At 34.4% G+C, this 19400-nt stretch overlaps 1 long non-coding RNA gene across 1 annotated transcript in view; it reads left to right on the forward strand.

Annotated features, from left to right (window-relative positions):
* Positions 1-9486: 9486 nt before the first annotated feature.
* Positions 9487-19400, forward strand: part of LOC135692365 (uncharacterized) — a 61234-nt gene continuing 51320 nt past the window's right edge. The window contains exons 1-3 of the long non-coding RNA XR_016145114.1: positions 9487-9710; positions 12344-12391; positions 14577-14698. This is a non-coding gene — a long non-coding RNA (uncharacterized LOC135692365). The remainder of the gene's footprint in view (positions 9711-12343; positions 12392-14576; positions 14699-19400) is intronic.

Consider the following 19400-nt stretch of genomic DNA (forward strand, 5'->3'; position numbering starts at 1 on the left):
TAGCGTAAAATTCATAACCTAAAATGGTCTTTTGACGCTGTTTGAAAAAGACATTAAATTTATTGCATAAAATTGGTAGCAAAGGGTCTTACTTTAAGGACCAAAGGTACCAAAATCAAGAACACCCTTAGACGTCTCCGAATGTTAAAATGACCTATCAAGGCAATTCTAGCGTGCAATTCATTACTTAAAACGGTTTTTTGATGCTATTTGAAAAAGACTTTAAATTTATTGCATAAAATTGGTAGCAAAGGGTCTTATTTTAAGACCCAAAGGTACCAAAATCAAGAACACCTTAAACGTCTCCTAATGTTAAAATGAAGTATCGAGGCAATTCTAGCGTGCAATTCATTACTTAAAACGGTCTTTTGACGCTATTTAAAAAAGACTTTAAATTTATTGCATAAAATTGGTAGCAAAGGGTCTTATTTTAAGACCCAAAGGTACCAAAATCAAGAACACCCTTAAACGTCTCCGAATGTTAAAATGACCTATCAAGGCAATTCTAGCGTAAAATTCATAACCTAAAATGGTTATTTGACGCTATTTGAAAAAGACTTTAAATTTATTGCATAAAATTGGTAGCAAAGGGTCTTATTTTAAGACCCAAAGGTACCAAAATCAAGAACACCCTTAAACGTCTCCGATTGTTAAAATGACCTATCAAGGCAATTCTAGCGTGCAATTCATTACTCATAACGGTTTTTTGATGCTATTTGAAAAAGACTTTAAATTTATTGCATAAAATTGGTAGCAAAGGGTCTTATTTTAAGACCCAAAGGTACCAAAATCAAGAACACCCTTAAACGTCTCCGATAGTTAAAATGACGTACCGAGGCAATTCTAGCGTGCAATTCATAACCTAAAATGGTTATTTGACGCTATTTGAAAAAGACTTTGAATTTATTGCATAAAATTGGTAGCAAAGGGTCTTATTTTAAGACCCAAAGGTACCAAAATCAAGAACACCCTTAAACGTCTCCGAATGTTAAAATGACCTATCAAGGCAATTCTAGCGTAAAATTCATAACCTAAAATGGTTATTTGACGCTATTTGAAAAAGACTTTAAATTTATTGCATAAAATTGGTAGCAAAGGGTCTTATTTTAAGACCCAAAGGTACCAAAATCAAGAACACCCTTAAACGTCTCCGATTGTTAAAATGACCTATCAAGGCAATTCTAGCGTGCAATTCATTACTCATAACGGTTTTTTGATGCTATTTGAAAAAGACTTTAAATTTATTGCATAAAAATGATAGCAAAGGGTCTTATTTTAAGACCCAAAGGTACCAAAATCAAGAACACCCTTAAACGTCTCCGATAGTTAAAATGACGTACCGAGGCAATTCTAGCGTGCAATTCATAACCTAAAATGGTTATTTGACGCTATTTGAAAAAGACTTTGAATTTATTGCATAAAATTGGTAGCAAAGGGTCTTATTTTAAGACCCAAAGGTACCAAAATCAAGAACACCCTTAAACGTCTCCGAATGTTAAAATGACCTATCAAGGCAATTCTAGCGTAAAATTCATAACCTAAAATGGTCTTTTGACGCTGTTTGAAAAAGACATTAAATTTATTGCATAAAATTGGTAGCAAAGGGTCTTACTTTAAGGACCAAAGGTACCAAAATCAAGAACACCCTTAGACGTCTCCGAATGTTAAAATGACCTATCAAGGCAATTCTAGCGTGCAATTCATTACTTAAAACGGTTTTTTGATGCTATTTGAAAAAGACTTTAAATTTTCTTGCATAAAATTGGTAGCAAAGGGTCTTATTTTAAGACCCAAAGGTACCAAAATCAAGAACACCCTTAAATGTCTCCGAATGTTAAAATGACGTACCGAGGCAATTCTAGCGTGTAATTCATTAATTTAAACGGTCTTTTGACGCTATTTAAAAAAGACTTTAAATTTATTGCATAAAATTGGTAGCAAAGGGTCTTATTTTAAGACCCAAAGGTACCAAAATCAAGAACACCCTCAAACGTCTCCGATAGTTAAAATGACGTACCGAGTCAATTCTAGCGTGCAATTCATTACTTAAAACGGTCATTTGACGCTAATTGAAAAAGACTTTAAATTTATTGCATAAAATTGGTAGCAAAGGGTCTTATTTTAAGACCCAAAGGTACCAAAATCAAGAAGACCCTTAAACGTCTCCGCTAGTTAAAATGACCTATCAAGGCAATTCTAGCGTGCCATTCGTTACTTAAAACGGTCATTTGACGCTATTTGAAAAAGACTTTAAATTTATTGCATAAAATTGGTAGCAATAGGTCTTATTTTAAGACCCAAAGGTACCAAAATCAAGAACACCCTTAAACGTCTCCGAATGTTAAAATGAAGTATCGAGGCAATTCTAGCGTCCAATTCATAGCCTAAAATGGTCTTTTGACGCTATTTGAAAAAGACTTTAAATTAATTGCATAAAATTGGTAGCAAAGGGTCTTATTTTAAGACCCAAAGATACCAAAATCAAGAACACCCTTAAACGTCTCCGAATGTTAAAATGACCTATCAAGGCAATTCTAGCGTGCAATTCATTACTTAAAACGGTCTTTTGACGCTATTTAAAAAAGACTTTAAATTTATTGCATAAAATTGGTAGCAAAGGGTCTTATTTTAAGACCCAAAGGTACCAAAATCAAGAACACCCTTAAACGTCTCCGAATGTTAAAATGACCTATCAAGGCAATTCTAGCGTAAAATTCATAACCTAAAATGGTTATTTGACGCTATTTGAAAAAGACTTTAAATTTATTGCATAAAATTGGTAGCAAAGGGTCTTATTTTAAGACCCAAAGGTACCAAAATCAAGAACACCCTTAAACGTCTCCGAATGTTAAAATGACCTATCAAGGCAATTCCAACGTGCAATTCATAACCTAAAATGGTTATTTGAAGCTATTTGAAAAAGACTTTAAATTTATTGCATAAAATTGGTAGCAAAGGGTCTTATTTTAAGACCCAAAGATACCAAAATCAAGAACACCCTCAAAGGTTCCGATAGTTAAAATGACGTACCGAGGCAATTCTAGCATGCAATTCATAACCTAAATTGGTCTTTTGACGCTATTTGAAAAAGACTTTAAATTAATTGCATAAAATTGGTAGCAAAGGGTCTTATTTTAAGACCCAAAGGTACCAAAATCAAGAACACCCTTAAACGTCTCCGAATGTTAAAATGACCTATCAAGGCAATTCTAGCGTAAAATTCATAACCTAAAATGGTTATTTGACGCTATTTGAAAAAGACTTTAAATTTATTGCATAAAATTGGTAGCAAATGGTCTTATTTTAAGACCCAAAGGTACCAAAATCAAGAACACCTTAAACGTCTCCTAATGTTAAAATGAAGTATCGAGGCAATTCTAGCGTGCAATTCATTACTTAAAACGGTTATTTGAAGCTATTTGAAAAAGACTTTAAATTTATTGCATAAAATTGGTAGCAAAGGGTCTTATTTTAAGACCCAAAGATACCAAAATCAAGAACACCCTCAAAGGTTCCGATAGTTAAAATGACGTACCGAGGCAATTCTAGCATGCAATTCATAACCTAAATTGGTCTTTTGACGCTATTTGAAAAAGACTTTAAATTAATTGCATAAAATTGGTAGCAAAGGGTCTTATTTTAAGACCCAAAGGTACCAAAATCAAGAACACCCTTAAACGTCTCCGAATGTTAAAATGACCTATCAAGGCAATTCTAGCGTAAAATTCATAACCTAAAATGGTTATTTGACGCTATTTGAAAAAGACTTTAAATTTATTGCATAAAATTGGTAGCAAATGGTCTTATTTTAAGACCCAAAGGTACCAAAATCAAGAACACCTTAAACGTCTCCTAATGTTAAAATGAAGTATCGAGGCAATTCTAGCGTGCAATTCATTACTTAAAACGGTCTTTTGACGCTATTTAAAAAAGACTTTAAATTTATTGCATAAAATTGGTAGCAAAGGGTCTTATTTTAAGACCCAAAGGTACCAAAATCAAGAACACCCTTAAACGTCTCCGAATGTTAAAATGAAGTATCGAGGCAATTCTAGCGTGCAATTCATAACCTAAAATGGTTTTTTGACGCTATTTGAAAAAGACTTTAAATTAATTGCATAAAATTGGTAGCAAAGGGTCTTATTTTAAGACCCAAAGGTACCAAAATCAAGAACACCCTCAAAGGTTCCGATAGTTAAAATGACGTACCGAGGCAATTCTAGCATGCAATTCATAACCTAAATTGGTCTTTTGATGCTATTTGAAAAAGACTTTAAATTTATTGAATAAAATTGGTAGCAAATGGTCTTATTTTAAGACCCAAAGGTACCAAAATCAAGAACACCTTAAACGTCTCCTAATGTTAAAATGAAGTATCGAGGCAATTCTAGCGTGCAATTCATTACTTAAAACGGTCTTTTGACGCTATTTAAAAAAGACTTTAAATTTATTGCATAAAATTGGTAGCAAAGGGTCTTATTTTAAGACCCAAAGGTACCAAAATCAAGAACACCCTTAAACGTCTCCGAATGTTAAAATGACCTATCAAGGCAATTCTAGCGTAAAATTCATAACCTAAAATGGTTATTTGACGCTATTTGAAAAAGACTTTAAATTTATTGCATAAAATTGGTAGCAAAGGGTCTTATTTTAAGACCCAAAGGTACCAAAATCAAGAACACCCTTAAACGTCTCCGATTGTTAAAATGACCTATCAAGGCAATTCTAGCGTGCAATTCATTACTCATAACGGTTTTTTGATGCTATTTGAAAAAGACTTTAAATTTATTGCATAAAATTGATAGCAAAGGGTCTTATTTTAAGACCCAAAGGTACCAAAATCAAGAACACCCTTAAACGTCTCCGATAGTTAAAATGACGTACCGAGGCAATTCTAGCGTGCAATTCATAACCTAAAATGGTTATTTGACGCTATTTGAAAAAGACTTTGAATTTATTGCATAAAATTGGTAGCAAAGGGTCTTATTTTAAGACCCAAAGGTACCAAAATCAAGAACACCCTTAAACGTCTCCGAATGTTAAAATGACCTATCAAGGCAATTCTAGCGTAAAATTCATAACCTAAAATGGTTATTTGACGCTATTTGAAAAAGACTTTAAATTTATTGCATAAAATTGGTAGCAAAGGGTCTTATTTTAAGACCCAAAGGTACCAAAATCAAAAACACCCTTAAACGTCTCCGATTGTTAAAATGACCTATCAAGGCAATTCTAGCGTGCAATTCATTACTCATAACGGTTTTTTGATGCTATTTGAAAAAGACTTTAAATTTATTGCATAAAATTGATAGCAAAGGGTCTTATTTTAAGACCCAAAGGTACCAAAATCAAGAACACCCTTAAACGTCTCCGATAGTTAAAATGACGTACCGAGGCAATTCTAGCGTGCAATTCATAACCTAAAATGGTTATTTGACGCTATTTGAAAAAGACTTTGAATTTATTGCATAAAATTGGTAGCAAAGGGTCTTATTTAAAGACCCAAAGGTACCAAAATCAAGAACACCCTTAAACGTCTCCGAATGTTAAAATGACCTATCAAGGCAATTCTAGCGTAAAATTCATAACCTAAAATGGTCTTTTGACGCTGTTTGAAAAAGACATTAAATTTATTGCATAAAATTGGTAGCAAAGGGTCTTACTTTAAGGACCAAAGGTACCAAAATCAAGAACACCCTTAGACGTCTCCGAATGTTAAAATGACCTATCAAGGCAATTCTAGCGTGCAATTCATTACTTAAAACGGTTTTTTGATGCTATTTGAAAAAGACTTTAAATTTTCTTGCATAAAATTGGTAGCAAAGGGTCTTATTTTAAGACCCAAAGGTACCAAAATCAAGAACACCCTTAAATGTCTCCGAATGTTAAAATGACGTACCGAGGCAATTCTAGCGTGTAATTCATTAATTTAAACGGTCTTTTGACGCTATTTAAAAAAGACTTTAAATTTATTGCATAAAATTGGTAGCAAAGGGTCTTATTTTAAGACCCAAAGGTACCAAAATCAAGAACACCCTCAAACGTCTCCGATAGTTAAAATGACGTACCGAGTCAATTCTAGCGTGCAATTCATTACTTAAAACGGTCATTTGACGCTAATTGAAAAAGACTTTAAATTTATTGCATAAAATTGGTAGCAAAGGGTCTTATTTTAAGACCCAAAGGTACCAAAATCAAGAAGACCCTTAAACGTCTCCGCTAGTTAAAATGACCTATCAAGGCAATTCTAGCGTGCCATTCGTTACTTAAAACGGTCATTTGACGCTATTTGAAAAAGACTTTAAATTTATTGCATAAAATTGGTAGCAATAGGTCTTATTTTAAGACCCAAAGGTACCAAAATCAAGAACACCCTTAAACGTCTCCGAATGTTAAAATGAAGTATCGAGGCAATTCTAGCGTGCAATTCATAACCTAAAATGGTCTTTTGACGCTATTTGAAAAAGACTTTAAATTAATTGCATAAAATTGGTAGCAAAGGGTCTTATTTTAAGACCCAAAGGTACCAAAATCAAGAACACCCTTAAACGTCTCCGAATGTTAAAATGAAGTATCGAGGCAATTCTAGCGTCCAATTCATAGCCTAAAATGGTCTTTTGACGCTTTTTGAAAAAGACTTTAAATTAATTGCATAAAATTGGTAGCAAAGGGTCTTATTTTAAGACCCAAAGATACCAAAATCAAGAACACCCTTAAACGTCTCCGAATGTTAAAATGACCTATCAAGGCAATTCTAGCGTGCAATTCATTACTTAAAACGGTCTTTTGACGCTATTTAAAAAAGACTTTAAATTTATTGCATAAAATTGGTAGCAAAGGGTCTTATTTTAAGACCCAAAGGTACCAAAATCAAGAACACCCTTAAACGTCTCCGAATGTTAAAATGACCTATCAAGGCAATTCTAGCGTAAAATTCATAACCTAAAATGGTTATTTGACGCTATTTGAAAAAGACTTTAAATTTATTGCATAAAATTGGTAGCAAAGGGTCTTATTTTAAGACCCAAAGGTACCAAAATCAAGAACACCCTTAAACGTCTCCGAATGTTAAAATGACCTATCAAGGCAATTCCAACGTGCAATTCATAACCTAAAATGGTTATTTGAAGCTATTTGAAAAAGACTTTAAATTTATTGCATAAAATTGGTAGCAAAGGGTCTTATTTTAAGACCCAAAGATACCAAAATCAAGAACACCCTCAAAGGTTCCGATAGTTAAAATGACGTACCGAGGCAATTCTAGCATGCAATTCATAACCTAAATTGGTCTTTTGACGCTATTTGAAAAAGACTTTAAATTAATTGCATAAAATTGGTAGCAAAGGGTCTTATTTTAAGACCCAAAGGTACCAAAATCAAGAACACCCTTAAACGTCTCCGAATGTTAAAATGACCTATCAAGGCAATTCTAGCGTAAAATTCATAACCTAAAATGGTTATTTGACGCTATTTGAAAAAGACTTTAAATTTATTGCATAAAATTTGTAGCAAATGGTCTTATTTTAAGACCCAAAGGTACCAAAATCAAGAACACCTTAAACGTCTCCTAATGTTAAAATGAAGTATCGAGGCAATTCTAGCGTGCAATTCATTACTTAAAACGGTCTTTTGACGCTATTTAAAAAAGACTTTAAATTTATTGCATAAAATTGGTAGCAAAGGGTCTTATTTTAAGACCCAAAGGTACCAAAATCAAGAACACCCTTAAACGTCTCCGAATGTTAAAATGACCTATCAAGGCAATTCTAGCGTAAAATTCATAACCTAAAATGGTTATTTGACGCTATTTGAAAAAGACTTTAAATTTATTGCATAAAATTGGTAGCAAAGGGTCTTATTTTAAGACCCAAAGATACCAAAATCAAGAACACCCTTAAACGTCTCCGAATGTTAAAATGACCTATCAAGGCAATTCTAGCGTGCAATTCATTACTTAAAACGGTCTTTTGACGCTATTTAAAAAAGACTTTAAATTTATTGAATAAAATTGGTAGCAAATGGTCTTATTTTAAGACCCAAAGGTACCAAAATCAAGAACACCTTAAACGTCTCCGAATGTTAAAATGACCTATCGAGGCAATTCTAGCGTGCAATTGATTACGTAAAACGGTCTTTTGACGCTATTTAAAAAAGACTTTAAATTTATTGCATAAAATTGGTAGCAAAGGGTCTTATTTTAAGACCCAAAGGTACCAAAATCAAGAACACCCTTAAACGTCTCCGAATGTTAAAATGACCTATCAAGGCAATTCTAGCGTAAAATTCATAACCTAAAATGGTTATTTGACGCTATTTGAAAAAGACTTTAAATTTATTGCATAAAATTGGTAGCAAAGGGTTATATTTTAAGACCCAAAGGTACCAAAATCAAGAACACCCTTAAACGTCTCCGATTGTTAAAATGACCTATCAAGGCAATTCTAGCGTGCAATTCATTACTCATAACGGTTTTTTGATGCTATTTGAAAAAGACTTTAAATTTATTGCATAAAATTGATAGCAAAGGGTCTTATTTTAAGACCCAAAGGTACCAAAATCAAGAACACCTTAAACGTCTCCGATAGTTAAAATGACGTACCGAGGCAATTCTAGCGTGCAATTCATTACTTAAAACGGTCATTTGACGCTATTCGAAAAAGACTTTAAATTTATTGCATAAAATTGGTAGCAAAGGGTCTTATTTTAAGACCCAAAGATACCAAAATCAAGAACACCCTCAAACGTCTCCGATAGTTAAAATGACGTACCGAGGCAATTCTAGCATGCAATTCATAACCTAAATTGGTCTTTTGATGCTATTTGAAAAAGACTTTAAATTTATTGAATAAACTTGGTAGCAAATGGTCTTATTTTAAGACCCGAAGGTACCAAAATCAAGAACACCTTAAACGTCTCCGAATGATAAAATGAAGTATCGAGGCATTTCTAGCGTGCGATTCATTACTTAAAACGGTCATTTGACGCTATTTGAAAAAGACTTTAAATTTATTGCATAAAATTGGTAGCCAATTGTCTTATTTTTTCATCTTTAGCATACCAATATGGAAGGCTTGATAAACTTACCCTACCATTTATTCCAATATCATTGGGTTTGTGATATTTTTTTGACAATAGACACAGCCCCCTTCCCCCCCCCCCCCCCCCTTGACAAAAATAGTTTTGCTGATTTTTTTTACACAAATTTGATATTATCAGAGGCGCGGAGGAGCAATTGCCTGTGAACTCCCAAGAGACACTTCTCCCGCTTATATTTTTAATTGTTGGTTTCCCCTTTGGACTACCTGTGGTTCATTCAAATTGAATCTCCCTTGAGTATCCCAGGTTTTCGTAGAATATAAATAAGCAATCCATTTGCTTTATAATCAATATTCTGAATTATAAACCAGATATTTAGTATGATGCATAACAAAGTTTTGATGATGCTAATGGAAACTTGAGGATGATATCGTTCGCTCTGGCATTCTGCAATGAATTCGGCAGTGTTTTTGAAGGTTTATACAATCCAAGATGGCCTACTTGATGGTGCTCTATTGTGACTTCAGCTAGATCTATAAATCAACTAAATCTCTAAACTTCTCAACTTTGTTCGATACTGGATTTTGTATTGCAGCGTAAAGCTTCGACAAGTAGAAGACATTCGATGCCTTGACGCAGAGGTAGAGGACGCAGGCTGATTGCGTTTAATTGAGGTAATCGAATATGTTCTCTTATTTTCTTTCAAAATTTTGCTTTTATCTTACCTTATCAGAAAATAGATACGACATCTTCAAGATTCTTCCTCTTAACGTCAAGCGAATAAGCTTTGTTGAATAATTTTGATAGGGTTCTTATTTTAAGTATTCTGCAACTTCGATAAATACGCAGTAAATCAAAAACCTGCCGGCTGTAAAGAAAACCTGTTTTCAGAGAGCAAACTTAGAATTCGTTTGGTTAAAGCTTTGATTGCAATATATGTGGAAACGTCATTTGACCAGGGACGGATCCAGGATTTTTGGTGATTATAGCTCAAATTTTTTGGGATCGGGACCACACCCTTCTTGCTTGTGGGACACGCCCACTATATGGGCAAATGATAAAACCATGTGTGCTTATAGTTGCTTCGTATTCATAAATATTCCTTCGAACATCCTTTTTCTATCTACAGGGACGCCAGAGAAGGGGGTGTAGGGGTACAACCGCCCCTGTTGCCCTTTGACAGAAGGGGCAAGAGTTGTTTTTAATAAAGTTCCCTTGAAACTGGCCAATTGTAATAATCAGAGAGATTCATGAGAAATTCTGAACTTCTCAAAACATGTAAAATAATTCCTTGTGCCGAAAGTTAGCCAATGTTGAAGATACCTACAGATAATAAAATTGCAGTCACGTATGAATTTGTAGAAGCTGAGAATTATCTTTCAAAAGCCCTTTAACTCGAGCCTGCCCCCCTCTCTTGCCGCTTGGTCGTTCCGCCGTCCCTGCCTATTCCCTAGTAGGTTCTTGCCTTTGAAGCTACATTACAGGGGACCCAGGATGTGAAGACGAGCTATAGTCCACTGTTGCTTTACAGGGGGCAGAGAGCGGAGATGTACCGTGGATACTCATATTCTATTGGTTAAAAAGCCATTTTCAAACCTGACTATAGCTTCACTATAGCTCGCGCCAAAAATTATAGTACGAGTTTCATTGTCTTCGATGCCTTTTCCAGAGCAAATCCGGAGAGGCATAGTGATGACCAGTGGCGGCTCGTGACTTTCACAGTTGGGAGGGCAGACCATCAATATTGCGATAATCGATAGAAAGGTCGACTTTTCAAATTTTTCACTGTATTCATGGTTTGATGTTGATCGTCATGGAGCGCAGAAGAAAAAGCATAAATAGATGTGGTTGTTGTTTAGCGATGATGTCATTTTACGGGCAAAATTTTTCTTGCCCCAAATCCAAATGAGCCAATCACAGACGGCGTTTTGCAATGCTCGAGGTCAAAACTTAGCTTGTGCGCATGTCGGCTAGGGGCAAAAAAACTTTGCCCGTAAAATGACATCATCGCTCAAGGCACTAGCGGGCCAGAAGCGAGGCTAAAGACGAGACGGGATAGCAAGGAGCTTTTTCTAGAAGAGATACAAACTTATATAATTAACCACAGTAAGACTATCTTTAAAATTAAATATGAATATCATAGATTTCCTTTGAATCTTTTTGAGGGTGCATGGCCCCAGATGCCCATTAGCAAGAGCCGCCAGCAATGCATGTTTGTTAATAATTTGATAACCTATACCGCTGCTTTCAAATGTTGAGAGGCTTGATAGCAGAGGAAAAATTAACACTTAACTTTGAATTCCGAAAATCAAACACGGAGATTTTGACTATAGCTCGAGCTACAGTTGCTATAGTCTGGATCCGCTCCTGATTTGACCCTATACATTGAATGCAAAACCCCAGTAATTCAGGAGAATTAAAATTCCTTAAATACTTTTACATTGAATTGCGATGTAGTGCTTAGATTTTCTCGCCTCAATCTACTGTAACAAAATTTTTTCGAGGTCGATCTGATTGACTTTCTATTTTGTTTTTCTTATTATAATATCTGTGAATCATTGGTCATGATCTACACCTCCCCCCCCCCCCCCTACGAACACACCGACCCGGAAGGAAAATGGAATGGTTGCATACTCCAGTCCCATAGTGAATCTACGTCACTTCTTTTGTGTCAATCCAAATAGAGAATTGGAATGCCGGATAAAGTAGTATTTGCTATGATCGTCATAACCAGTATCAATCCAAGAGTTGAAATCATATGTTCTAAAGAAAAAGAAGCCCTCCTCCTTATCTAAGAGGGGATATAGTGAAGGGGCTATATAGCCTCGCCTAATCAATCAACAAGGGTAAAATCAATCAGAACGATATTTAGCTACCCTTACCCTCTGGTAATGAGAAGATTTTTGGTGAACAGCGAATGCCTGCTGCGTTTACAAATTATTGACATTTTCCTAAGCACGGGATTAAGATCAATTTTGAATCACCTGCACTGCAGCCTGAACTCTATCCATACTTACTCTACATCGAGTAACATGAATCTAAGTAAATTCTTACCTTAGATAGATAGAAAAGATGATTTATAATCGTGTCCCTTTTACTTTTGAAAGAAACTTTGTAGTCTCTGCCCTTTGTATCTTAGGCTAACTTTATCTTTGAACTATTTGTATAAGACTCTAAGTTTGAATTTTCAAAAGTTTATGTTTCTCGTTGGATTCTTCCATTGAAAGAAAGCATTGCTTGTTCTGCCATATTTTCCTTGGATGTTTCCATCCATAATCTAATCTAAGTAAACTGTTACCCTTGATAGATAAAGTCGAAGATTCACCATCGTGTCCTTCCTACGTTCTGAAAGAAGGTTTGTTGACTCTACCCTTTATACCTTTGGCTAAATTTATTTTGGAAGTATTCTGATTCAACTCTAAATTTGAATTCTAAAAGATTAATACTACAGCAAATTTAAGAACGGTCTTACCCTTTATTGAAAAAGTCAACGACTTTCCGTCGTGTCTCTTCTGCGTTTTAAAACAAGGTTTTTGTTCCTGTCTCTTGTACTTTTGGCTAAATTTATCTTTAAAATATTCTGATTAAACATTTACTTTGAAGTAAATAACGTTTACGTTTCTCGATGATGTCTCTCCATTGATAGACAGCAATCCTTTTTATGCCATTAATTCCTTGGATTTTTCAATCTTCAATCTAATCGAAGAAAAATCTTACCCTATATTGAAAAGTCGATGACTGTCCATCGTGTCTCTTCTGCGTTGTGAAACAAGCTTCTTGTCCCTGTCTTTTGTACTTTTGGCTAAACTCTTTTTTAATTATACTGATTAAAATCTAACATTTAAATTGATAAAGTTTATGTTTCTCGTTATTCTCTCTCAATTAATAGACAGCAAAGCTTGTCATGCCATTATTTCCCGGGATTTTTAAATGCTTAACCTAATCTTCGTGAACTCTTTTGTTAGACCGAAAAAGTCAACGACTTTCCATCGTGTCTGTTTTGCGTTTAAAAACAAGGTTTTCGTTTCTGTCTCCTGTACTGTTGGCTAAATGCATCTTTGAATAATACTGATTAGACTCTTACCTTTTATTAGATAAAGTTTATGTTTCTCGTTGGTCTCTCTCAATTGATAGACAGCAATGCTTGTTGTGCCATTGATTCCTTGGATGTTTCAGTTCTTTATCTAATCTAAGTATGGTCTTACCCCCTATTGATAAAGTCAATCTCTCTCCATATTGTCTCTTCTGCGTTTTGAAACAAGGTTTTTGTTCCTGTCCCCTTTACTTTTGACTAAACGTATCTTTGAATAATTCTGATTAACATCTTACTTTCAAATTATGTTTCTCGTTGATCTTTTTCAATTAATAGACAGCAATGCTTCTCGTAACATTATTTCCTGGGATGTTTCAATCCTTAACGTAGTCTTTGTAAACTCTTACGTTAGACCGAAAAAAGTCGATGACTGTCCATCGTGTCCCTTCTACGTTTTGAAGTTCATCGTTTGATGTTCATTAAATCGTCATAATTTTTGGCAGTTTCACATTCAGTTTGGCAGGATAAAAGTCCCTGACATCCCCAAAGAAAACCACAAAGTTACCCACTTTCTTCTACTGTTTTGTATTTTCAAATCAAGAGTAGACAGTCTTGAAATGCTCGCAAAAAAAATTCTTTTTTTTTTATATCTAGGCCGAGATTGCCATTAATTTAATTTCAATAATAAAATTTCTTTTCCCATAAGATAATGTTATTAATATTTATGCATTAGCCCACAGAATGAATGCATTACAAAACTTTCCTTCCGTCTGCAGATAATGTAGCAACTAATTCTTTACATCATTTTTGGGTGTAACCTTTAATAAAGGGCGTGTCTGTGTGACTTTCTTATTTTGGCTCCCTAAATTCTAATCTGCTTCATACGTAGCTTGATGTAGAACACAGCTGCATAATGTTTTGTGGATTTTAAGGCTTTGACTAAAATATTGAAAGTTTGGGAAAAATTTAGGACAAAATCCTGACTTGTTTAATTTCCTCCGAATTCTTCCAAACTAAGGCTGTAATGTGATGCCAATGATTAAAGTCCAATGCAAAACATTATGTGTTACTTTTAATTACCATGACATTACCTCTACTAATGCTACTTTTGCAAGCATTTTGAATTTATCCTCTTAGCAACGATACTACCCTTTGTTATGAAAACCCCCTCTCTTAGCTCTTTTGAATCAATGTCATTTTTTGGCAATTCAGTTTAGAAAACAAAATATTGTTGCTTTTTAGAACTTTGAAAAAATGTTAACAATGAAAAAGCCATCTATGATTTCGATACTTTGATTGAAACGACTTTTTGATTTTAGACTTTGTCGATAACGTTCTCCAGATCTCTTTTAATCATAAACAGTTTGTTTGGTTTCTTCGGTCCTTCAGGTCTTGCTTTTGCTCAGGACTCTGTTCTTTAGGACAAAATTAAAGAAACTTGCATTTTCGTGAACTTTATTGAAATATCTTTTCAACTACTTCCAATGTTTTTTTGTTAAAATCCTAGGACTCACAAATTCCTCTTCAAAGCTCCATCAATGTAGCCAGTTGATGCCTTGAACAACTAGAAATTGGATATGAATGGGATCTGGACTAAAACCTTAATAAAAACTTGTATGACTTTTGCAGGTATGTCGGTTCCCTTTCCTTTAAATTCCAAAATTACAAACTTGAATAGCGTGGATCGTTCTGCATTTATTCTTAACTGCAGACATTACATTTTTTCAAAAAATTTTTATTTTAGAACTACCATTATAATTCAAAAATAATATTTTCCTTGAGAATTAAATCCTGTTCCTGACTTAATTTACGTTGCTTTTGATGAAAAGTTTCTTAATGTTGTAAGCTTTGCAAAAACATTTCTCTAAAATCCTTCTGTAATTTTGTTTCCTTCCTCAAAAAAATTTATTTCAAACTTACTGTTGGTGGCTCTGTTATGAAATTTCTCTAAAAAGCCCTTTATTTTTTTCCTTGCGTAATTATTTTTGATTATCACTTACTGCCATTAGCTTTGCTTATGAGTTTCTCTAAAAACCAACGTGTCATGTTTTCTTGCTAATTTGCTGTAGAGAGCTTTACGTTAAAGTTGCTCTAAAATCCTTCCTTCATCTTTGTTTTTGCCTAACAATATTTATTGCTACGTTGCTGTGGGGAGCTTTGCTTTAGAATTACTATAAAAGCCTTCGTGTTCTCATTTCCTTGCCTGTCAATTTTTACTGCTAAGATGCTATAGGGAGCTTTGTTTTAGAATTTCCCTATAATACTTGGCTCTCTTTATTTCATTGCCTGTCATTTTTTATTGCTTCGTTGCTGTAGGGAGCTATGTTTTAGAATTTCCCTAGAACTTGCTTTCTGTCGATATTTATTGCTAAGTTGCTGTAGGGAGCTTTTCTTTGGAATTTCCCTAAAAACCATCGCTCTCATTATTCCATCGTCTGTCAGTTTTAATTGCTAAGTTGCTGTAGGGAGCTACGCTTCACAATTTCCATAAAATCCTTTCCTCTCTTTATTCATTTACCTGTCAATTTTTATCGCTAACTTGCTGTAGGGAGATGTGCTTCGGAATTTGCATAAAATCCTTCGCTTTCTTTATTTCATTGCCTGTCAATTTTTTTTGCTAAGTTCCTGTAAGGAACTTTGCTTTGGAATTTTCCAAAAATTTTTGGCTCTCTTTATTTTATTGCCTGTCTTATTTTATTGCTTCGTTTCTGTAGGGAGCTATGCTTTAGAATTTTCCTAAAATCCTTCGTTCTCTTTATTTCATTGCCTGTCCATTTTAATTGCTTTGTTGCTGTAGGAAGCTATGCTTCAGAATCTCCCTAAAATCCTTTGCTCGCTTTATTTCATTGCCTGTCATTAGGGTGCTATGCTTTAGAATTTCCCTAAAATCCTTGGCTCTCTTTTTTTTTGCCCGTCATTTTTTTGGTAAGTTGCTGTAGTGAGCTATGTTTTAGAATTTCCTAGAATCCTTCGCTCTCATTATTTAATTGTCTGTCGGTTTTTATTGCTAAGTTGCTGTGGGAGGCTAAGTTTTAGAAATTCCCTAAAATCCTTGATTATCTTTATTTCATTGCCTGTCATTTTTTTTGTTAAGTTGCTGTAGGGGGCTATGTAGAAGATTTTCCCTAAATTCCTTGGCTCTTCACTTCACTCTCTTCATTTCATTGCCTGTCAATTTTCATTGCTAAGTTGCTGTAGGGAGCTATGCTTTAGATTTTCATTAAAAACCTTCGTTCTCTTTATTTCATTGCCTGTCATTTTTTATTGGTTCGTTGCTGTAAGGAGCTTTGCTTTAGACTTTTCCTAAAATCCATGGCTCTCTTAATTTCATTGCCTTTGGATTTTCTTTGCTAAGTTGCTGTAGGGAGCTTTGCTTTGAAATTTCCCAAGAATCCTTGGTTTTCTTTATTTCATTGCCTGTCATTTTTTATTGCTTCGTTGCTGTAGGGAGCTATGCTTTAGAATTTCCTTAAAATCCATGGATCTCTTTATTTGAATGACTGTCATTTTTTATTGCTATAATGCTGTAAGGATCTTTGCTTTGGAATTTCCCAAAAATCCTTCGTTCTCTTTATTTCGTTACCTGTCATTTTTTATTGTTTCGTTGCTGATGGGAGCAATGCTTTATAATTTCCCTAAAATCCTTCACTCTCTTTTTTCATTGCCTGTCATTTGTTATTGCTTCGTTGCTGTAGGGAGCTATGTTTCAGAATTTCACTAAAATACTTCACTCTCTTTATTTCATTGCCTGTCATTTTTTATTGCTTCGTTGCTGTAGGGAGCTATGCTTCAGAATTTCCTTAAAATCCATGGATCTCTTTATTTGAGTGACTGTCATTTTTTAATGCTATAATGCTGTAAGGATCTTTGCTTTGGAATTTCCCAAAAATCCTTCGTTCTCTTTATTTTGTTACCTGTAATTTTTTATTGCTTCGTTGCTGTAGGGAGCTATGTTTCAGAATTTCCCTAAAATACTTCACTCTCTTTTTTTCATTGCTATTTATTTTTTATTGCTTCGTTGCTGTAGGGAGCTATGCTTTAGAATTTCCTAAAAATCCGAGGATCTCTTTATTTGAGTGTCTGTCATTTTTTATTGCTATAATGCTGTAAGGATCTTTGCTTTGGAATTTCCCAAAAATCCTTCGTTCTCTTTATTTCGTTACCTGCAATTTTTTATTGTTTCGTTGCTGATGGGAGCTATGTTTTATAATTTCCCTAAAATCCTTTGCTCTCTTTATTTCATTGCTTGTCATTTTTTTTTGCTAAATTGCTTTAGGTAGCTATGCTTCAGAATTTTCTAAAAATCCTTCGCTTTCTTCATTTTATTGCCTGTCAATTTTTATTGCTAAGATGCTGTAAGGAGCTTTGTTTTAGACATTCCTTAAAATCCTTCTCTCTCTATATTTCATTGCCTGTCATTTTTTCATGCTAAGTTTGCTGTAGGGAGCTATGCTTCAGAATCTCCCTAAAATCCTTCGTTGTCTTTATTTCATTTCCTGTCATTTTTTATTGCTTTGTTGCTGTAGGGAGCTATGCTTCAGAAATTTCCCTAAAATACTTCACTCTCTTTATTTTATTGCCTGTCATTTTTTCATGCTAAGTTTGCTGTAGGGAGCTATGCTTCAGAATCTCCCTAAAATCCTTCGTTGTCTTTATTTCATTTCCTGTCATTTTTTATTGCTTTGTTGCTGTAGGGAGCTATGCTTCAGAAATTTCCCTAAAATACTTCACTCTCTTTATTTTATTGCCTGTCATTTTTATTGCTTCGTTGCTGTAGGGAGCTATGTTTCAGAACTTCCCTAAAATACTTCACTCTCTTTATTTCATTGCCTGTCATTTTTTATTGCTTCGCTGCTGTAGGGAGCTATGCTTTAGATATTCGTAAAAATCCATGAATCTCTTTATTTGAGTGACTGTCATTTTTTATTGGTATAATGCTGCAAGGATCTTTGCTTTGGAATTTCCCAACAATCCTTCGTTCTCTTTATTTCGTTACCTGTCATTTTCTATTGTTTCGTTGCTGATGGGAGCTATGCTTTATAATTTCCCTGGAAACCTTCGCTCTCTTTATTTCATTGACTGCCTTTTTTATCGCTAACGTGCTGTAGAGAGCTATGTTTTAGAATTTCCCTAGAATCCTTCGCTCTCTTTATTTCATTGCCTGTCAAATTTCAATGCTAAGTTGCTGTAGGGAGCTATGCTTTAGATTTTCATTCAAATCCTTGATTATCTTTATTTCATTGCCTGTCATTTTTATTGCTTCGTTACTGTAGGTAGCTATGCTTTAGAATTTTCTTAAAATCCTTCGCTTTCTTCATTTAATTGCCTGTCAATTTTTATTGCTAAGATGCTGTACAGAGCTTTGCTTTAGACATTCCCTAAAATCCTTCGCTGTCTTTATTTCATTACCTGTCATTTTTTATTGCTTCGTTGCTGTAAGGAACTTTGCTTTAGACTTTTCCTAAAATCCTTGGCTCTCTTTATTTTATTGCCTGTCATTTTTTGGTGCTTCGTTGCTGTAGGGAGCTTTGCTTCTGAATCTCCCCAAAAGCCTTCGTGGTCTTTATTTCATTGCCTGTCATTTTTATTGCTTTGTTGCTGTAAGGAGCTATGCTTTACAATCTCCCTAAAATCCTTGGCTTTCTTTATTTTATTGCCTGTCATTTTTTATTGCTTCGTTGCTGTAGGGAGCTATGCTTTAGAATATCCTTAAAATCCATGGATCTCTTTATTTGAATGACTGTCATTTTTTATTGCTATAATGCTGTAAGGATCTTTGCTTTGGAATTTCCCAAAAATCCTTCGTTCTCTTTATTTCGTTACCTGTCATTTTCTATTGTTTCGTTGCTGATGGGAGCTATGCTTTATAATTTCCCTAAAAACCTTCGCTCTCTTTATTTCATTGACTGCCTTTTTTTATCGCTAACGTGCTGTAGAGAGCTATGCTTTAGAATTTTCTTAAAATCCTTCGCTTTCTTCATTTAATTGCCTGTCAATTTTTATTGCTAAGATGCTGTAGGGAGCTATGTTTTAGACATTCCCTAAAATTCTTCTCTCTCTATATTTCATTACCTGTCATTTTTTATTGCTTCGTTGCTGTAAGGAACTTTGCTTTAGACTTTTCCTAAAACCCTTGGTTCTCTTTTTTTTATTGCCTGTCATTTTTTGATGCTTCGTTGCTGTAGGGAGCTTTGCTTCAGAATCTCCCCAAAATCCTTCGTTGTCTTTATTTCATTGCCTGTCATTTTTATTGCTTTGTTGCTGTAGGGAGCTATGCTTTAGAATTTCCCAAAAATCCTTGGCTTTCTTTTTTTTATTGCCTGTCATTTTT

This window comes from Rhopilema esculentum, chromosome 20 (genome assembly GCF_057945365.1).
Source record: "Rhopilema esculentum isolate cy_ngs chromosome 20, ASM5794536v1, whole genome shotgun sequence".
In the NCBI taxonomy this organism is placed as follows: domain Eukaryota; kingdom Metazoa; phylum Cnidaria; class Scyphozoa; order Rhizostomeae; family Rhizostomatidae; genus Rhopilema; species Rhopilema esculentum.